Source organism: Cryptomeria japonica, chromosome 3, assembly GCF_030272615.1.
Source record: "Cryptomeria japonica chromosome 3, Sugi_1.0, whole genome shotgun sequence".
Classification (NCBI taxonomy): domain Eukaryota; kingdom Viridiplantae; phylum Streptophyta; class Pinopsida; order Cupressales; family Cupressaceae; genus Cryptomeria; species Cryptomeria japonica.
The window spans coordinates 907,569,368-907,592,970 of NC_081407.1; positions in this window are offsets into that span (position 1 = coordinate 907,569,368).

Below are 23,603 nucleotides of genomic sequence, written 5' to 3' on the forward strand. Positions count from 1 at the left end.
ATGAGTTTCAATTGCCAACAGTCTTCCCCTTTGGCATTGATGGCAACACTCATGTGAAAAATTATACCATCCGTGAAAATTGCCACTGAATCTGAATCTCTTGTAACCTTTTGTCATGTATATGAATCAACTATGTACATCCGATGCTCCCCTTGAGAAATATATACATTTTTCATTTATTCCTCCCCCTTTGGCATCAATGACAAATTGGGGTGCCCACAAAGAATTCTCTATAGTTATAGACATGAGATGGTTCTATACAAACTTCAAAATATCTGCATACATAGTCTTAAAAAATGAACATTAAGTATCTCAACCATTCTTAAGAGATTCAAGAATGGAGATGAATCCATTCAAGATGCTGGCATGATATTCTATTTCTTTCTAAGTAGTGGGATCCTCCTTCTACAAGTTAGCAATACACTCTATTTTATGAAATAACAAATTATCAAGTCGAGGACCAATAAGATTTCAGAGCTCATTTGCTTTCCTTATTATTCTGTCCCTATCTTTCTCCAATTCAAAAATTTGATCCATAACCATCAAAATTGGACCATCCAAAGAGTTTGTCAAATTAACTATCGGGTTGTAGGAGTTAGAAATCTGAATTAAGTTTTTCTTATAGTCAAAAAGTTGCTTGTCTATGGAGCCAATTAGCTTATCAAAATCTAGACAAGTCTTATAAACATTACCTCCTTCAACCAAATCTGCATCAATGGACTACAAGCAGGTCTAAAGTTTCTCCTTGTCCATCTCAATCTTTTGCAAAAATGTTATGTTTCGGGCCACCACAAAACTTTCTTTAGCCTCTATTAGTGAAATCTTCAGTAAAGAATCATAATGTTTGGGGATAAATTCAATGATTTTCTCTAATTTACCTGAATAGCTTGCACCATCCGGAGCTTGAAATTCTGAGACTAACTGGTTCAAAACCTCAAAATTGTGCTCAATCAGTTTCCTATCCTTTGACTCTGCCTGAGCCAATTCCTGAGTAGCATGTGCTTGAAGAGCTGCCACTACCAAAATCTTCTCTATTGGTGACATATTATGGTAGGATTTGTCAAAACTGATGGAAAGTTATGGTAAATTCCCTTTAGCTATGGCAAAAGTGTCAATTGCCAAGTCAGAGGAGAGATCCACCATAGTCTCCTTACCCTTATTAGTCAGAGAGATAACCTTTGTATCCTTTAGCTTGTGTGCACCAGTGGCTTCTCCACTTGGTGCCTCACCCAAAACATAAGCATCCTCTGCACCTATATCCTTATTTACATCTTCCTCTGTATCCTCTATTATTTGTACATTATCTATCGGAATATCCTCTGATTCAAAATGGGACTTAGTAACCGGTATAATGGTATCTGGTTGAGTGCTTGTCAGTTTCTCAGTATATACAGTTGATTTATCAACCGGTTTCATATCCTTAGGTAACTGAATGTTATGTGATTGTACAAAACTAGAACTTAACTCATAGCTAAGACCCTAAAGAACTCTCACCCATATATCAATTGTCTCCTTTTTTATTTCTTCAAGTTTGTCCAACATGAGACTGTTAACTCTGAACTTGGGATTGAATTCTAATGATCTGGTTTTATTGATTAAATCATCCATTTCTAGAGGAGTTATAGAAGGACAAATATTGACCAATTCAACCTCCTCATTCACTCTATCCAAAGACTGAGCATGTAGCTTTCTGACCTCTAATCTATCAAATAACTCCCTAGTCAAAACTTTCTCTAATTTTGTCAATGCCCTACCAAATGAATCAAGATATAAAAGAATATCCTCTTCTATTTTCTTCTTGTCCTCCTCACCAAAATTGTCAAAGAATGAAGAAATGTTATCTAAATTACCATCAATTACAATTTGTTCAATCAAATCTTGTGCATTCATCTTTTTTCTTACCAGTTCTCCCTTTAGATCAAGGTTTAGCTTTCTCATCTTATTTGGATTTTCTCTAATGTACAATGGTGATCTTTTGCCTCCAAGGAATCACCTTGACAGGTTCAGCCTTTTGTTCTTCTTTCTTCTCCCTTACCACTCTATCATAAACACCTTTCCCCTTGGGAACCTCCTTCATCTCAGTATCTAATTCTGTTTCAGAAGAAATAGTCATATATTTATGCGTTGCCTTAGGTTTCTTCTTGGGTGGCTCTACCGTTGTCTGACTGGCAGGCTCAGCTTCCGGTTGTTTGGATGTCTCTGATGTAACCGAGACCACATTGGGTGTGGCCCGAGCTACTTTTCAAGCTTCCCTTTCCTCTTTTCTTTTCTGTTTTAACTCTTTCTTCCTCTGATCTTCCAAAATTTTAACATGCTACTCAACCTTAGATCTATCAACACTTTCATTTATCAATGTCTCTACTGCTAGTTGGGTCATCTTCTTTTGGATTGCCAGAGCTACTTGTTCCTGATGAACTTTAAGTCCTTTCTCCTTAGAAGTTCCAAATTTCTCTTCATTTTCATCTACCGGTGCCTGCAAAAGGTGTTGTGCATAGGCAACCAGAGTAGCTTCCTCAACCTCATAACCCATAGGCATTATCCATATAGTCTTGGGTTGTACAACTTCCATCATACATTCATCTTTATATACCATAAAGTAAATTGTGTCCTTATATTTCTCAACTATAGATTTAGGAATCCGGGACCTATTCTTCATTTCCTCTTGAAATATTTTCAAAAATGCCCATAGATTGGCTTTCTTATCCTTATCACCTTGTCTATCCAAAATTTGAGCAATCTGGGTTGCTACCGGGCGGTCAAAATCCCACTGTCTTTCCAAAACCGAGAACAATGCCCAAAAAGTAAAATACTAGAGAAATGATGAAGGAGCCATACTGAAAAGTATTATTTTTGTCTTGCTTGATCTTTTGCATGTTAGTCATGAATTTCTTTAGCATTACACTGCATAGGTCATAATGGACATCCTCCTTTACCATCTGATAAGCAACCAAAATGTTGTTGCTAGCTGTAAAGTTTAACTGATTTGACTGATACACCTTATAACCAATAACCATCGCTGCAAATTTAACATCTATGTCCCTGACATAGACCTTCCACCAAAATTTGTGCCGGTAAGTTTATTCATTTAAGTGTGAGATAACTTACATCTAGTACCAGGAACACCTCCGATTTTGTGAAGACATGTGACATTCTTGATAACTTCCTTAGTAATCTTATAAGGATAGTCCAACCATATGAATTGTTCATGAATGCAACTCAAAACATAGTGTACCCATTCTGCCTCATCAAAAGTCGGGAAATCCATAAACCACGTGAAACCCTTCCTCTGCAAATGTGCAAATTCTGGTTTTAGCTGGTTGTCAGAGATTAGGTTTTTGGTGAAAATGCAGGTCAACTTGTATCCGCCAAGCTCTTCAATGTTGCAGTGGATGTATGCCCTAATATCCTCTGTATGAATAACTTCATGATAAACTTGCAAAAATTCACCTAATGGCTCGTCCAAAAGGGATTTGTATAGATGATTCTTGAAAATGGGATGAGGGTGGTTCTTGATCTCAACCACCAAGGGAGTATCAATGCTAGATGAAGATGAAGCCATTGCAACCAAACATGAAAGCTAGGGTTTCTTAAAACACAAAAATACCTCAAAAATGTTGTCGGGAGATCAAATTGCTTGAAAGAAAGTGCTCACTCAATTCGCTCTAGAACTCTAAAATGCTTTGGAAATTCGTTCGCTTGAATAATCTATCGCTGTGAGAAGAAAATAACTTAATTTCCCCTTTTATTTCCGTTAACCCTAATTTTCCATTGTAATAAATGATTTCTGTTAGGCTTGACTGGTTCACATGATTTGCAAGTAGATTCCAGTAAACCACTGAAATCCCCTTAGTATCCATCCACAATCAGAATCTTCTGACTACAGACTTAATCCAGGGTATCTGCATGATCTTCAATGATTTGCCTACCCCGAAGGCCAAGTGCCTTAGTTACCGGTTGTATCTGCTGACAGTGTAGGACCTGATGACTCTGTCGGTTGTTCTACCAGTGGTGTATCAGATCTTCTTACCCATCTCATCTCATGTTGTTTCATGATGTCTTCCACATTTTATATTCCCTTCTCATCTGCATTTCCATTAGTTGCCAGTGGGTTCTTACTTCTGCAATATTTACCAATGTGCACAATCTTGTTGCATGCATAACAAACAATATTATTTTTCTGTACTGCCTTGTTAACTCCTCGATTTACTTGATTTCCATTTGATCTGCATTGGTTAGTCATATGTCCAAGTCTACTACATGCATGACATCTTACATTTTCAAGACCGGTGAATGATGCATTATTCTGATTATTCCTATTTCTGCACTAACTAGCCATATGACCATATTTATTGCAAATAAAGAATGTACCATTGAATTTGCAAGCATTAGGCTATCTTACCAGTGGTTTCTAGTTTCGGTTGATATGATTCTTCTTCTATCCAGATAATTGATCTTATTATGTAGTACCAGAGTTTTCTCCTTCTTCATAACCAAGACCTCTTTTATCATTAGTATCTCTTTGATTCTTCAGCAGTTCATCAAGTTTAGCAGAGCTATCCTTGAACTTGTCCTTGTACTCATTTGAAATAACCAAATCATCCCTCATGATTATAATCCATCTTCGAATTTCTTGTTCATTGTTTCGGGACTGGGTCAACTCAAGTTTCAGCATATCATTCTCATGAGTCAATCTGTTGCATTCCTTAGATCTATCCTTCAACGCTTGAGCTAGGTTTTATTCATTTTTGTTTATGTCCTCAATCTCCTTGTACATCCTCATAGTTAGGGCTTGCATCTCATTCTTCAAGACAATGTTCTCCTGAGTAAGTTTCTCACAATGATCCTTCAAAGCATCTTCCTCATCACTGCTCTGGTTTTGCAATTGATCTTAAAGTTCCCTTCGCTTAGCCTTGACAACTGAAAGCTTTCCTTGCAATGAAATGATGTGTTCACAAGATTTCTTCAATTCATTTTTTAATTTACTATTCTCCATCTATTCATTGTCAAGATCCTCAAGAGCAAGTCTAAGTTGTTGTTGCACACCGGTTTCCATTGATTCCAAATTCCGGATCTTCCTCAAGTGGTTAAACTTCTTTCGAGGAACCAAGCTTTGATACCAATTGTTGGAATCCAAGAACACTGAGAGGGGGTGGGTGAATCAGTGTTCTACTGGGAAAGTTAGTTTTGAACTTATTCCTTATTAACCAGTTAATAGTAAATAAAATTAGAATGCATACACCAAATAACACAATGAAAGGAAACACCATAACACCAAGATTTATATGTGGAAAAACCTGCAAAGGGAAAAACCACGATGGGGTTGATACCCACAATATCTATATACTTGATCAAGGTAGACAAATATTACATAAGAGGGTCTACACATGCAAGAAGGTCAACTGCCTAGAGCTCACTGCTCAAACACAAAATATAGGAAGTCTCACTGACTTACAAAATATTACGAAGTGTTTGCAATTGAAAATGAACTTATAAATTGCACCTGACCATGTTGGATAAGTTTTGGTGAATTCTCTCATAACCTCCTCTGTATTCATGCTTTTTGATACTCTGTTCTACTACAGGTCAAGTTGTGCACGTGAAACTGTACACAGTCACTTTCAATCGCATACCAAAACTCACTAAAATTTTTGCAATCAGAAGTTCACCTTTCATCTAACACATCTGATCTATTGCTGAGGTGATTTTCTTAATTATCAATCTAACTTAACCATGTCGGCTTCAAGAGGAAACATAAACAATTTGACTGCCGAAACATAATAAAAATCAAACATAAATCCAATGACCATGTCGCGCATCACACATTACCACAAAATTCATGAAGACATAATCAAGATCAAAAGATTTCCTAACTGGATCCTATCCATTACTGGGTTCCATATACACGTTACCGAGATAAGAACATGTTGCTGGGATGAAGACTTAGCCGGGTGAAGTGAATGTCGATGCCGGTGTAAAGGAATGTGAATACCAATAATGGTTAAGTGCAATGAATGTCGGTTAACCAAACCATGAAACCATTTACCCTGAGATGATGAGTTGCCATCAATGACAACCCATAATGCTATTAACCTTGTCGGATGAGTGTCAATTGCCAACACATCCCTCCCTTAAAAATTGGGTCCCATTGAGAGGGACCAGAGCGCTAGATGAGGGACCAAAATTTTGGGCCAAAGAGGATGACACCCCTCGAGAGAGTCATTTGGTAGGTGTATGTGGAAAAAAAAACTAGAGTTAAGGCACTAAAAGGACCCGGATAATAGATGAGGGGGAGACATGCTAAAGTAGGGGCACACACATGAGGTGTAAATTTACGACGCTATAAAAGAAAAGAAGAAAACCTAGTGAAACATACTCCTCTCCAAAAGAGACCAAAAGAAGGGATATACACTCCTCAAAAGTTATCCCTAAAATATAGGAACATGGAAATTTCCTTTAGCATGTAGAACCTATTAATTCTACCAAAAAATAACTATTTTTTGTTAGACTAAAACAAACCCTCTGATAAATGCAGATTAGGATAAGCTGGAAGCATTAAATATTGCACAAGTGACCTCAAGTATATTGCTCAATCATATATCCATAGGTAGCAAAAAGGAAAAAAATAATCTATGAAGTTGAAAGTGCAAACGATACTATGATCAAGGAGACATAAAACTATTGTAGAAGTGACCCCATTGAGAATACTAAATATGCTTGTGGTTCTCTACATAAGTATTGGGTAACCCCATAATAATGGCTCCCAAAATTGGACATCATTGAAGAGAGTTAGATAAAACCCTTGGATAGAACCCCTCTAGTCTTAAATCACACTTGCAATGGAGTCTCATCTACAACTATCAAAATGTTGACAAGAATGATTTTTACTTTACCTTTTGGGGATCAAATGAATTCATTGAGAAGCTATGTTTAATATGTATGTATCCCTCATTATAAGCTTTTCAAAAAGTATAATTTTGAATATATTCAATATAATATTTATTTTTTATTTCTCGTGAACATAGGTTTTTCACCAAATATTAATTTCTTTGCTTCACACAAGTGCAAAAATAACAAGATAGAGCAAAAAAGTTAAATATCTTTTCCCTAGGTATTGACATACTCATTTCAACAAAAAAGAAGTTTAATCAAATGCATATTTTATTTTTTTATGGATGATGGTATACACCTCTATCCAAATTATAATTACTCTTACTTCAAAACTTAATTAAAAAATATGAAAAAATATCCATGCACTAGATATTGGTTTGAAATGTATATTTTTAAAATTAGAATTTTACCCTTTTTATAAAAAAAAATTATGCATCACGACATAAACGTCACTTTTAAATAATGTTGATTACTAGTAAGAAAAGTTATTGAAAATTACTATTAGACAATTTTTTGAATTTAATCCAAATAGTGTCGAATGGTTAGTTATGTTTCTCCTAACCATTGTCCAAGCATCTTAAGATTTGGTTCAAAGCATTAAAAGGGCAAGAAACACTTAATTATATACCCTATATATGTGTGTGTATCATTACAAAATTACTTTGCATCTAAAAAAGCCTCCATTAGCTACCTCCTATGTGTATGCTCTTTTATATAACAACCTTAAACTTGTCAAAAGTGCATTTAAGACCATATTAATAACTAAAATCCACGTGCATGAGTGGTCATCCATGTTGTAAAATCTTTCAATGAATGATTGTCTACACTACAAGAGCTTAAGGATATGAATTATGTGTGAAAAAGGTGCTTGAAGTTAATAAGAGGTCATGCATTCTAGGGTTTTATCTTGTTTCGATCTATTCACAAAAATATTCACACTTACCATGGTGGTCAAAGGCATTTTCAATAATTTCAATGGGAAGGTGTCAAAGAGTTTCATATCATGAGATGATGTTGCACATAGATCCAAGGTTGAAGTGCTTCCATAATGGTAATTGGGTATTATCTCACGTCCTATAATAGAGTCTTGACCAGTTGTTGTAGCCCCGACAAAGCATTTGTGTTTTAAAAAAGGAGCATACCCAAGCTAGGGTCTCATCCTTGAGACATTCCAAGCACCTTGGAACTACCTAATATTGCACACAACAAATGATGAACTCAAGAAGTGACAAAACAACTCTAGACCAAATGAATGATTCTCTCCCTTAAGCACACAACACCTATGACATAAATAGGAGAAGACATGTAGGGGTATTATGACCTCCATAATGATCCTACATGCCATCCTAAGAAATATAGGCAAGGGAAAGGTGGTTTTTACACTTTACACCCACCTTAATACCACACAAAGACCCCAAAATCATCTTCAAGATAGAGCAATTCCCTAAGAAAGGACACCTACTCATCTACTAACCACTTAGCACTTACAACATTGTATGAAACCATTTTTTAGATATCATGCCCATTTTAAATCCAAATAGATATTTCATAGACATAATACTTTTTCTTTGCATCATTAAGCTTCTCAATAAAATAGGCAATACACTTACTTCTTGACTCAAAATAACTCCCATGACACTACCACTAGTAGCACAATCTACCTAAATTACCTTATTGAAATCTAAAAGTACCAAAATAGGTTTCTATGTGACTTTCTTATTCAACAAATCAAAACTCTTTGTTGCTCCTATAGTCCACTTAAACTCCTTTCTATCCCCTCCCTTTTTCTCTATTAGGGGTTCATAGATACTACTAAAATTCTTAATAAACTTTCTAAAAAAAATTGTAGACCATGAAATGATCTTTCCCCTATAACACTCCTTAGTGTGGGCAATTCAATGATAACCTTCACTTTTTTGGGGTCCATTTTAAGTCCCTTAGATGAGATAAAAAACCCATAGATTCACCAACTCTTTTCTTCACAAAACTGCATTTCTTCAAATTCATCAACAACCTGTCCTCCCCTAGCTTCTCAAAAACCCTTCGAATATGTAGTAGGTTCTCCTCGAGTGTCTTAGTGAAAATCAAATGTCATACCCATTCTTGGACACTTCTAAACAATGTCCTCCTAAATTGAATCCCTATGGAAACTCCCTAGCTAAGTGTTCTATACCTCCACAAACATAACATGAGCCCCTCGTTTGACCCTAAGTTGGCTAAGTCTTGTTGATCTAAGAGGGTCCATATCTAGTGGGACCACTACACCCTCCTTTGATAGGTAGTTGTGTCATGGAATGTCTTTCTTGCTGACTTGATAGTTTATGCTCCCTACGAGGTCCCTGTGTCGACCAAGCATGACTATGACCTCCCTACAATCCTTGTTGTGCCTTGGACCTCTATCCATAATGTTTCTATGATGATATATGAACTCCTATGGAGGTAGCCCAAAAATTATTTCAATACCTTATTCATAAGCCACATAAATGTGTTCAGTGCATTGGTTATCTGTAATGGCATGACTAACCACTCATACAAGCCCTCTTTATTCTTGAAGGATATCTTCCACTCATACAAGCCAAATTTATTCTTGAAGGATATCTTCCAATCATCTCTTTATTTAATATGAATTGGATGATACCCACTCTCGATGGCAATATTCATAAATTATTTGGACCCACTTAAACAATCCATATGGTCATCCATCCTTGGTAGTGGATTTTTTTATTTTATTGTAATATTGCTAAGTGATTGTTAGTATATACACATTCTCCACTCTCCCTCTTTCTTTGGTACTAGTACTAAAGGTACCACACAAGGAATCAAGCTCTCTCAAATCAAGACTTTCTTTATTTCATATCTCTTGAACTTGTCTATTCAACTCCTCATTCTCTACAAGGATCATTCTATGGGCTACCTTATTTGGCAAACTAGCTATTGGTATCAAATCCATGTAGAGACTAATCTTTTTCATTTGTGGAAAACCCTTGGCTACATTATCTGACACAATTTTATGAAACTTGTCTAACATATCTAATACTTCTACTAGTATATCTTATTTGTCTTCTTTTTTATCAACTCTAGGAATCAATACATAGCACATAACATGCTCATGCTTCATACCATCCAAAATATTTGTACCATCAACTAAAAAAATTCTTGCACTACTACATACTTTTCTTCCACCTCCTTCAGGGGATTAAACTTGTGGAAATGTACATTCATTTGTCAAGGAATAAGTACCGGCATATCCACCATGTACTACATGTTGATCAAATTGCCACAACCTACCCAATAATATATGACAATAATCCATAGGAATGATATCACACAATACCTCATCATGGTAATTCCCTATCTTGAACTTCAATGAACACTTCTCATTGACCATGGCTCTATGATCCTTCTATAACCATACAATCTAATATGGATGTGGGTGTCTCCTTCTTTCTAATTGAAATTTATTAATCATATTCTCTGAACACAAGATTATCAGTGCTACCGTCATCAAGAATAATGTTACAAACCTTACCTTCACATTTGATCCTTGTGAATTAAACAGTTTCTGTAAACAAAATATTTATCCCCATTTAACAATACTTTCCTTGTAACAAGAACTTCCCCTCTTTTAGCATATTAAAAATGTTAAAATTCAACATCTTCATCTATATGTATAACTTGTGCATTTCCTTTAGGTCTTCCTTTAGTCCTTTCTCAATGTTGTGGACACTTGCGGGGTTTATATCCTTCTTCTCTGTGTTGGAAACAAGTTCCATGAAAGTCTCTTCTTCTAGGTCCCTTTCTAGACCTCCCTCATCTTCTTTGGTCACTATTATTATGCACACAAGGGAAGTAAGAATTAGCTCCTTTTTGGTTCTAACTATTACTAGCTTATGCATTCTTCTTTTGGTATTCATTTCATATTCCATATGATCTTTTTATTGGTCTTTCCACCATGACCCCTTCCTCTATTCTAGCTTTCAAATTTTCTATTTATCTTCTTGTCTACCTTCAAGAAAAATTGATAAGCATCCTCAATAGTGGTCATCCTTACCAAACTTGTCTCCTCTTGAATACTTGAGTTCAACCCTTTTATATAATGGGCTACCTGTTGACGGGTGTTTTGACACACTCACCAATAGTCAGGTAGAATATGAAATGTATACCACCTCTCCTAAAAAGCAATCAAACTTGGAAGACTAATTACTCCAAGGTCTCTATAGTCGGGTCACGATGTTGTTGGATCATTCAGTGGCTAATGCGATTGTAGCTGTCAAGGGGCCTGTTGGTTGTAACTAAATAAACTGAGTTCCTTTTTTTTGTATTTCCAAATTTTAACTTCAATCCAAAATAAATTTCAAAAGATAGATCAGGGTAAGAAGAGATGATATCAACATCAGTACATAACAACTGAATGAACTACAAAGTCAATGTATCACAGTAAGGTATTATCAATAACACTTAATCAACATTCAATGTAACACTCCAACAAATATGCAAAGTCGAACAACTTACATATAAATGGAAATGAATATCACAAGATCATATAATTGATCCACCATTTCATTCTTCATGTACCATTAACATGCGCAATATGATTTACAAAACAGTAAAGTTGAAAGGATGAGTTGCTGATTCAAATGAAAGAAGATACCAGACTATGAAGAACAATAACCAATAGAACACATGTTGTAGATGAGGCAATCCACAAGCTACTTTTGTATTAATCTTTTTAGACTAAATAACAATATTTCAAGAGTTCCCAAGAAAGAAATTGCATATAATCTAAATTTTCTAGCTAAATGGCCTTGAATCATAAATTCGGGGACCCTCAAAATGGCCCAAATTCTATAATTTATAGAATTTTACCCTATACACTAGGAAAGAAACATGCCTATAATCTAGGATTACAAGAAGGGAGGAGTCACAGTCGACGTGCAAGTCACTGCCTATAAACTCCAGTTAACTATTACTAAAGTATTGTCAGCTATTCATTTCTATGATGGTGCTCTAGAGGCAGTAATGTTGAATCATGCATAAATAATGCCAAAAAAGTAAGTGTAGGATGCAACATCAGTTGAAGACATAGTTGTGGTGGTGGTAATAGTGATCTAGCATGCTTTTTTCTTTTTATAACTACCTGTTTATCATTCACTTCTTCTTGTAGTTTCGGTAGTTGCTGATGAAACATTCAATGGAAGCGGTGGGTGGATCTGCCATATACTCTATTATGAACTTAGATACTCTAAGTATCTCCTTTACACTTTCCAACATACTGACCATATCATCCATTATTATCTTAGCTCTCTGACACTGGAATACCACATACATAGATATATTCATTGTTTCCATATTGAATTCTACAATGGTTGCAAAGTCATCAACAATATAAGCACACCTACTGAGTATGATCTCTTGATGTAACTCCCCTTTTTTCTTGAGACTGTACTCATACTTTCCTAACAAGTTCACCAAGAACTTCTCATATTTCTCAAGTGCATTGAGGAGTGGAGGATGTTCCTTAATAACCTTGATACATCTCTGCTCCATTATTTCCATCTTTAAATCCAAAATATATATACATGATTGCAAATTATTGATACCTTATCCTCCTAGTAGATCCTCTTTAACATTCACATCCTCTCCTAATCTTTGGATTTTCTTGAGCATATTATATTGTTTTGAAAACCAAAAAATTTATTGTTCCCACTATGCAGAACAGTAATAAGAACATTCTCACTGAAATGGGCTTCTTCAACTACCTCCATTGTATCTTGCAGAAACATCTTTATTTTATTTAACTGATCGTGTGCCCATGTCTTAATCATTGTTGCCACTTTTCTCATCTCTTGTAATTATTTTATATCACCCTATGGGAGAGATGAAGTAGATGACAAGGCGTCATCAACCCTAGATTCGAGCGGCTTGGCTATCTCCATGATCAGTTGTTTGTACTTCCTTAGTTGTGCTTTAAATTCTACTTTTATCTTATGTTCCTTTTCAATTCTAGTTTGTATAGTATAAGTTGTGGCAACTAAGGTGGAAATTTCTCCCCACTTGGTTTGTTTACCTAAATTAACCTCCAAAACTTGATATTTTGGGGAGCTTGTGGCTATGCTCCAAGATCATATATAGGTGTTTCTATATTGGCGATTACATCACCCGAGTTTGTCCTTGAAAGATGGTGAACTATTTTTGCTCTTTTAGATCTTCTCAAATATTCAGTAGTTGCTTCTTGCAAAGTGATATTTGGGAGGACAACCTTTTCCTTTAGCTTGAAAGTAAAACTTAACCATTGAGGCATACTGTCGTCTTGGTCCTTTCCCTGTACTATTATCTCTGTAGTGACCCTTTGTACTTTTTGTTGTTGATCTAGTTCCTCTTCTTCTTCCTGCTATTATTGTTGATGTGGAGGAGTTGGTGGCTTTTGTTGCAGTTGAGCTACCTATTGAGCAAGGTTTGCTCGGACCTCCTAGTGAGGAGTGGGCTATTGTTTCTTTGCTAGCTCCTCCCATTTTTTAGATACTTCTTCCCCAAACATCCTTTCTGATTCATCTGTTTTCTTTTCCTCACCTCCTTCCAATTATCTCAACAAGTTTTCTTGATCTTGAGGGGTGAGAGCCATCCTATCTTCACCCTCCTCAGGTCCATCTTGTTCATCCTCCTCCATCATCTGTACCTATACTCTATAGGTTGCACTTGAATTTCAGGTTCTTCCCGGGTCATTGGAATAACATAAACTTTAGTGGGATGCTTTTGCTTTGTCTCACCTTTCTTTCTTCGAGAAACCATATCAATGGGCTCATCATCATCTTGATCAAAATTGGTTTCAACATTATGTATGATTACCTACTCTTGTGTTGGAATGAGAGCGAGTGGTGTTTGTGTGGGACGAGGAGGTTGTGCTTCAGTTGTGTTAGCTTGCGAGGTGCCTTCTCCAAGCATGATCTCGATGGTTGCAATAATGGGATGAATTGAAGCTTGAGGAATAGATTGCAATCTTATGGTTATCCCATGCTCGACAGCTGTTTTAAGAAATTGACTCTTTCATGTTTGCATCCAACTGCCTCACGAGGTCTTGATCATCAACTACTGGTGCAATAGTCTCAGGATCAATAGGAGTATTTTTCCAAGATTCTAATCTCGTCCTTCTACTATACTCTTGATGAACTTTAGTTTGGGGATTGTCCATAGCCTAACCCTTCTTTTTCTCTCTTATAGCACTTGGTTGGATCCTCAAACTAAGCCATTGCATTGTTCTTTCCACCACCTTCTCAGTGACTGAATTAATATCAACTACTTCTTGATCTGACCACCTAATAGAGGTGAGTGGTCTCTTATGTCATTTTCCTTGAATATAGGATCCAATAGTTCCCCATCATCCCTGAGGTCTTTAGGGATGGTTGTTTCTATTTTTTAAATTCGTAATTTGAGGCACAATTAACCTGTAATACCTCTTCTTCCTGGCCTCAAAAATATCTTGTAAGTTGGCCCAAAAGTCCTCTAGGGTTGGCTGGTGATCTGGATAAGAAATAGGCATCATTTGTTTCAATTTCCCTATCAAATCATAATTATTTCTAGCATAATCAAATTCTTTTAGACTTAAATCCTAGAGCTCTTGGTCTATCGCCTTGGCTGCCTGAATATTCTGACACGTGTAGTGCTCCAATGAGATAGGAAAAGTGACCCCAGTCTTATGTTCTAGTGTCAGGATTGCTTGCAAAACTACAATTTGTCTGGTATATTCAAGTATTATAATTTTATTGCTGCAGAACCAAGGAATTAGGAATGGGTTGCTAGTAAAGCCACTCACCCTAATGTAGGTGGAGCATTAGTTTTGAAGGAACCAACAACCCCACTCACTTATCTTCTTCATTTCTTCTAGTGAGATTCTATAACCAACATCACCTGTTAACTTATTTATAACTGCATAAATGAATGCATCACTTATTCTTTTAAAATGGAGGTTTGCATGTGTGATGGGCAATTGAGTGTAATATTCCCATACCTTCTTCTGCCTTGGGTCTTCACCTAATCTTCCTTTATCCTTCAACCCTGGATATTTACCTTCTCGTGCCACTACCCAAATTATATTAGAAGTTATATAGAACTTCTTCATCTGTAAAATTGTGATGAGTTGATTATGGATGTTGTCAGACATGATCTACATCCAATCAAAAATATTCCTTACCAATGAGGATCATGTGCATGTAATGGAATATCCATGAGTGAAAGTGTTTGCAATTTGGTTTATGAAATGCTCGGCTCAACATGAGTACCAAGTCTTTGGGAGGCTCTTTGAATTTTCCCTTAAGATATCATAAGCCATCAGTCCTGTCTTCCTTAGTTCTTCTTGCAGGCCTCATTAACATGACGCTTATTATTTGACATATTCCTCCTGAATATTGTGGCTGCCTCTTCCTCACTTGTTAGAAGTACCTTTTCTCTATATGGTATCCCAGAAGTCATGCTAATCATCTCTGGCAAAAGATCTACTATAACATTCCCAGTTGCATCTACACATTTTTTAATTTTCGAGTTATAATGTTGAGAAACTGGAAGTACCAACTCGGGAGATTGCATTGCTTAGGGAAATATGGTTTCCTCAACCAACCTTGATCTCTTTATTCTTTTGTATAGTGCATCTAAATTAGTTTGAGAAACTTGTTCCTTTATATCTTCAAATTTGATATGACCAATCTCCGTGTCGGTTACCCACTGTATCTCATTGTCTAGTTTGCATACTAAGGTTTGCCCTTGGTACTGGTATTTCATGGTGTCATGATTCTTCTCCAACTTAATTTCCTCTTTGGTCTTCTTCCTTCTTGAAGATGCTTCAATAGATCTGCTTTATTCCATAAGAACATATCAATAATTAGTTTACATAACATACTAACAAAATAAAACTAACTCCACAACTCTGGGGTTCTAGGGTTCCGAGGTATATAAACACTGATTATAAGGAGTATCAAGATTTCAGGATCCTAGGTTCTCGAGGTATAAAGGGCATTCAAAATAGTTGACTTCGAAACTCTGGTGTTCCGAGTACGAAAATCTTAATCACAAAGGACTTCGGGATTCTGAAAGTAGTTAAACTCATGTCACAAAAGGTTTTGAGATACTGAAGTGGTTTAAAAACTAGTCTGAAGGGTTCTAGGGTTCTGAGATCCTGAAAAAGATACTAATCATCCAAAACAAGGCTCTGGGATCCTGAAATGAGTAATTCCTCACAGAAATAGATTTCAGGATCTTGGGGTTCTGGGATCTCGAGATGGGTAAAACTTGGGCGGAAATGGGAACTTTGAAACTCCAAGGTTCCGAAATAGGCAAATTGAGACTTTAAGACCTTGGGGTTTCGGGATCTCAAAGAGGGTTATTGAAGGTCGAATCTAGGGTTGAAAAAAAAAAACTTATTGAAAACATGGAAATCTAATCTAAATCTAAACTAAGAAGGTAGGAAAAAATGAAAAATGAGGAAAAACAACAAAAAGAGACCAACTTGGACAAGGCGGGTCGACAAGAACTCGCGCACCACGGGAAACCGAGTCACTGGGGAAGAGCTTTGGATTCAAAATGATTGAGTGTGCAAATGAATTGAAACAACCTAGTTGGTATTATTTATACCCCTCTTCTAAACAACTGTATGACTCCACTTAATGCACCGACTTGGGGATTCTAGGATCCTGAAACAACACACAAAGAAGCTCGGGATCTCAGGGTTCCGAGGCTTTGAAAGGAAAGATTGAAAATCACCTCGGGACTCTGGGGTTCCAGGGCGATATTCAAAATGACAAAAAAAAGCAATAGGCTTCGAGATCCCGAGGTTCCGAGATTCCAAGGCCTGAAAGGAAAGACTGAAAATCACCTTGGGACTATGGGGTTCCGGGGTGATATTCAAAATGACAAAAACAAGCAACAGGCTTCGGGATCTTGGGGTTTCGGGATTCCGAGGCCTGAAAGGAAAGATTGAGAATCACCTCAGGACTCCGGGGTTCTAGGGTGATATTCAAAACGGCAAAAACAAGGAACAAGATTAAACAAAACATGAAGAACTTGGGATTCCAAGGTTTCGGGATCCCGAGGCTTCAACGAGAACAACAAAACAAGACTTTGATATTCTGGAGTCTTGTGTAAAAAACAAAAACAAAATAGAACTTCGAGATCCCATGGTTCCGAAGTTCAGAAGTGTTCAAAACAAAAACACAAGGAAATATAAAAAGGAAAGAGAACAAAAGACAAGAAAGGGGGACCCACATTTTTAAATCAAAGAAAATGACGGGGCTAGATATGTAGGGCATAAAACTACCTTCTCCTTGTTGGCCTCATAATGTCCTATTTTAATCAATACCTTATGGAAATAGTATGTGTATTCTTTGACACACTTATCAAATTGCTTCAAACCTTGTATCTTCTTGAACAAATATATCTCATAATCAATAGGGATGAATCATCTCTTCAAATTTTCCACCATCCAATCCCATCCTGTCATCTTTCCTTTTCCTCTTCTATTTATTTATAGTTGTACTTCCACCCGATACTAGCATGACGTTTAAGCTTGGTCTTTGTAAATTTGACTCTCTCGTGATCTTTCAATTCCTTGTATTCAATATTCTCCATATCATTGATCTAATCAATCAACTCTTCTAGGCTAATATTTTTAAAAAATGTGGATCCTTCAATCTTTGACCTTTTTCCAATCTCGGAGATGGATTTGGATTTTGACAATCTTAATTGCTTGAGATCTCCTAAATCATCTTTTTCTTCAAATCATCCTTCTTCTTCAACTTCATCTTCACTTTCATTTCTTCCTCTTGGTTAAACCCCTCTATGTAGCTCATTTTTTAGTGTGAGAAATTATTTTTGGAAGGTTATAAACCTCTCTTATGTTATAACAACATTTCTTCCCCACCCTAATTTCTTGGTGGAGGCATTCTGATTACTTTTCTCATAAACCCATAACCACAAGTCTAGGTGCAAACTACCTCATGTTTGGTGATTTATTCACACTTGAAAATTTTACTTTGCAACCACTTGATGGACTACTCCACGTAGCACTCACTCACAACACCACAACATAAATCAACACATAATATGCGAGAAAGCAAACAACCCAATTTTGATTTATTCAATAAAATAGAATTATATATTCATAAATTACAATGCTATAGCTACATGGGCTTAACTAACTACAAAGAAAATCAACTCCCTAAGAAAAATCTACAATTTGAAGCCACAATATGCACTAATGGAGCTATATTTTGTAACCATTAATTACCTCTTTATTTGGGACTAATAATTGCCTTAGAATGTTTTAAAAGCATTACTCACCTTTTATGGCATCCAATAGTCCAGTCATTCATTTTCTCACCTAGGAAGATTTTTCATTTGAAACTTGAGTTTTGGTAGTATAACTTCTAGGAGCCATAACTTTTGACTCAGGTATCTAATTGTCTATAATAATATATCATTGGAAAGCTTGTGAAGATAAATACAATGTTGAAATCATATAAGGATCATTTCATTTATTCTATGATCTTTTTAAAAGGCTTATAAGGGCTTTAGGTTTGAGTTTGAAACTTTATACATAAATTTCCCAAGATGAAAACTTTAATATCTTTTAAATGGTACATGATATTGTGATGAATATTTCACCATTCACTCATTTTTTTAATTTTATTCCTTGGATCAACTTTTAAGGTCCATACGTGCTCATTAGGGCCCACTTACTAAAAATAAAAGGTATATTTTTTTGCCTTTTAAAATTCCTTACTATCCTACACCTTTGAAGTATCATGGTGAGCTCAAAAAAACAAAATAAACCTAAAAAATAAAAGGAAAAACATTTTTTTGGGGTGATGTAAGATTTCTCTTATACCCTAGATTCTCTTGCATCATACCTCTATACCCAATTCCCACATTAGGTATATGTAGGACGTGTCTATTTTGGCTCCAAAACGACAGTACATATTGACTAACACACGTGTTTGTCGCACATTTTACACCATCAATTTTGAAATTAACGGTTGTGATTGACTAACTTGTCGCTAACACGTTGTACGAAAGGTTTGTTTTGGTGCTAGAATAGATGCAGCCGTATACCTACGACATGTACATGATAACCAAAGCACAAAATAACTTCCCAATAGGGTACAATAATCATACATGATATAGGAAACAACGCATTTCATACCACCAATATATATATACATCATATAAACATGAAAATTCTCTAATTTACTTTCTCCAAATACATTTAGTACAATTATCAAAATAAACATCTTAGGACAAGGAATAGGTAGGAAATTCAAGAGTTCCCACCTATTGGACAAGCATAGGTATAACATGCTCTTCCTTAAGGGGTGAATTCTTGGATGTACGTATAGTCTATCCTTTACTATGAAGCATTTCCTTTTCATGCAATTTTTTCTGACACACATAAATCATGTTGGAGTTTCTTAAGGAGCGTTTGAATATCATTTACCTTCTCTCACTCTTATCTTACCTCAATCACCCAATATCCTTATAATATGAAAATGATATACAATAGTGACTCTATGTATTCATCCCTCTTTGATAGAGCACCAACCATAACATCACATAACATTCTCATTGAATTTCTTATTGTAGTGTTGTAAATTATATCCCTTTATAATTTCACATTTATTGGGTACCTACTTTAGTGTGCTTTTTCCTTGACTATTTTAAGCCTATTTGGGAGCTATTCTACTCTAAAAATTTGTTATTAAGCCCACAACTTAATCATTAACAGATATCAAAATTAGGACCAGATCTAATATCACAAACACCCATACTCGTGCTTCCCTTTTAAAGAGCCTATTTTGGTGGGACAGAGATGCTCAGCTCTATAGTCTTGCCAAATCCTCTTGAATTTTTTCCCATTGCAATTGTTAGCCTTCACGAATTTGAAATCTAGTCTTAATTTTTGTACTTAACCATTTTATGTCATATTTTTATCAAAAATACCTTTTGATGCCTACATAAAGCACATCTTTTATTATTCAAAAGGTCTATTTATTTCCAAGAGCACTAAAGCATTCTAATTCTAAGTTATCGACATATTGAGCAACAAACTACAACATTCAACATTCAAGTATGATTTCATGTTTGTCTTGTTTTGTTATCATGTTATTTGTATTAGCACATGTAGAACTTGTCTAAAGAGCATTGCAACATCACATTTATGTGAAACTCCATGGGAGGGTTTCATACCTAAGGTATAATCATTTAAATTCAACATTTCCATTATTATTTTGCCTCTGTACTCCCTACGACGTAGACTCTTTTCTATCAATCATAACTATTGTGGATGTGGAACACCAACATGGGGTTTGACTTAGGCAAGTCGTTAGACAACCAAAAACACACTTCTTGGGATTTTGGGAGATAGACCTATAGGACCTCATGGTTTCATTTTTGCTCCTTTCTATTAGTCATAGGCACCTTAGCCTAGGGCGTACAACACACCAATATGACACTTTCAGCTTCAATTTGTAAATCTGGTCCCTTTTCGTGTTATTATTTGTGTAAATTTTTTGTGATTGTTGAAATTCATCATTTTTCTATCATTAAATCTTAAATCTCAAACACATACACATAAACAATTCCAATCACATTACAACCAACAACAAGAGGGTGAATCTAGGATAGCTTGGCTCTTTCTTGTGATAGTAGTTAAGCCCAATCATTCCTCTCAAATGTTATATAGGAAAAAGATTTAATCCTAGTTTAGACACTTAAATTTGATTAATTAATTTAGTCAAATTTAATCATTTGACTGCATTTATTAATTAAATAATTAACTATTATTTAATTAATTATTTCTTTTCCCCTCCAATTAATTAATTAATGCTCCATGTGAACATTTAATTAATCAATTCTCTTTGCATTGCCTCTATTAAATAAGATAAGTATTTTATTTATCTTATTTAATTCACATTCCTATTTTCCTCCAAACCCCTTTTATTTGAATTTAAATAATTTAATTAATTCAATGGGAGTACATGGCTCCTAATCTTAGCCTCCCATCTAGCCTAACCCACCACCTAACCCAATGGTTCTAACAAACCCTATCCTTTCAACCAACCTTATCTAAGTCATGTGCACATTCTTTGTTTGAACAAATTTGGAAAATAATCAATTTGTTTGGGTGTTTCTCTCTGAAATCGAGATGTGGCTTACCTTCCACTTGTCATTTCTTGCAATGACACTTGCCCTCTTAAAGGACAATTGTCACTCCTTGCATTGACACTTGTCTTTAATTGAGACAAGTGATACTTTCTCAAATCTTCTCTCATCTCCATCAATTCTTATTTAAACCCTCTATTTTCTTTCATTATCTATCCACTTTATCGCAATCATCTCATTTTGATGCCAATTTGATTACTCTCATCCATCCATATTGCATCCATGTTAGCTTAGTTTTTGCATATCCAACCATTATGGAGCATCTTCAAGAAACCTTGAAATTGTAGAATCGAGCACACGTCATCCCAAAGGACTATCAAATCGAAGAATTATTGGTTTTCGTTGTTAGTGCTTGCTTTTATTATTCTAATTTTCCTTCTTAAAGTGTCCTTATCATGAGTGTAGTTGATTTTGTGTTTTGCTTAGATTGTTAATTTTTATTTTAATCATTTTAATTTGCACTCACAATTTTTTTCTCACATTTCTGGCACGCTTGATGGGACCCACTTCATGGGTCATATCTCACATTTTTTGTTGTTTTAGTGTTCTATTATTGCAGATTTTGAACACTTGCAAGCAAAAACATAGGATTCTAGGTCGATTTCCTCTCTGGCAGAAGTCATTTGAGCTCCAGCTCATTTTAAAAAAATGACAGGATTGAATTATTGAACAACGTGAACACTGCCAAAACTTATGGGAATGCATTCCTGCAGTCGTACAAATAGTATACATTCCAACTTTAGTTATCTTGTTTTCTGTATACTATTTGTGTTTGTCAGTAAAATTACAAGTTTTGTTTTAGAAATAGTGGGATTGAGGGTATAAACGGTGGGATCGCTTACAACAAGTTTGCATTTTGTCAATACAACAGGTTTACTCTTGAGAATAGCAGGTTTGTAGGTAAGAAAGGTAGAATGGTGAGAATGATTTGTTGAATAACGGGAATGATCTATTCTTTGTTTTCTATAATTTTTCTTGAATGATAATTTTGTTCAATTTGGACTCACCTGCTAATCTAATTTTATCTTTTGGTTTTTGGCTAATGTTTGTGCAGATTCAGTAGTAGAAGACGCCAAAATCTAAAACTACTAACTTATTTGTCATAGGACCGCCAAAGAGGGGTGTGTTGCAAACAAAAATTTTTTGGGTTTAAAATGAAAAATGTCTTTTGAGTAGCTTAGAGAACACCTCAATTTCTTAAAAGAATTAATCTTATTTATCATACTTTCATTTGTTTAGATTAAATTCTTAAGATAGCACACAAGTATCCTCTCCCCTCGTGCCTGCAGGTGACCTTGGGTGTAAGAGAATGTGTACTATCTTATTAGAGACCCTACCTTGGTGGGAAAAAGTACTCACCCAAAGAGAAATTCAAAGAGGTAATTTCAATTTGGTCAACCATATAAATGGGCTTGGGTGAAATCCCATCTTATTGGTGAAAAGAATATTCTTGAGATTCCCCTAGTATCCACATTTGTGCAAGATATGTAAAACTTCTCTCATGAGTACTGGGACGAGGTCTTAAGTGAGTCATCACTGAATGGATAGACATCAAGTCCCAAAACTATGACTAGACACCTGTGTTGTAGTGGCCAAAAACCTATGCTTTGTGATTCAAGGAGTGTGGATCATACCCCAAATATACTCTTCATGTACCCTTTGTAATGAGATAGGAATTCCTCCTAGATTTTTGAATCTTTGAGGTAAGAGAGAAGGTGTGCCTTTTTCGTGGAGGGGAGCGAGTGCCACCAAATCTCTATCTATTTGTTGCATCTGAGGTATTGCTATTATAGTGAAGAGCTTCACAAAGTAGTATCCATTTTCCTTGCCTTAAGTTTTCAAGTTCCTAATTTGTTTTCATGTGCAAACCAATAAATGCTATTACTTGGGCTAGTTTAGGCCCTCACCTTTTAGTCAAGTTAGATAATTGCTTGTATGCTTGATGTGTTTTTGTTCCACATAATCATCTTTTGCCAAAGTCAAGTCCAAAGTATCAAAATCAACGAGTTTGCAATTTAAAAACCAAACCTCATTTTACCTAGTCAGTAATTGTGAGTTCACTATCACGAACCATAGGTTTGCACCTAGTAAGGCCAAGAATGCTATTTTAGCTAAATCAGTCTGCAAAATTCCTAGAATTGTCGTTTCGCACCTAAAAAAAATAGCGAGAATGTTGTTTCATCTATGTCAATTTTTTCCAGTCTTCATAATAGCGGGTTTGCTATCATTGACCGCGGGATCACTTCGTATAACAACAGGTTTGCACCCAAGACTAGAAAGAACTCTTTTTGCCTCATCACAATTCCAAAAATCCCAAGTGTCGGGTTTTTTTTTGTCATCCAATGTGTTGTCCTTTGATCTTAGAAAGTGTTTTGATCCATCCGCATCATCATAATCATCATCCAAGGTCTCATTTTGCATGTCTCGTATCATCATCCTGGTCATTTTGTGTAGTTACCTTGAGCATTATAATCCAAATTCGCATCACCATTTTCCATTGGATTCGTGTCATC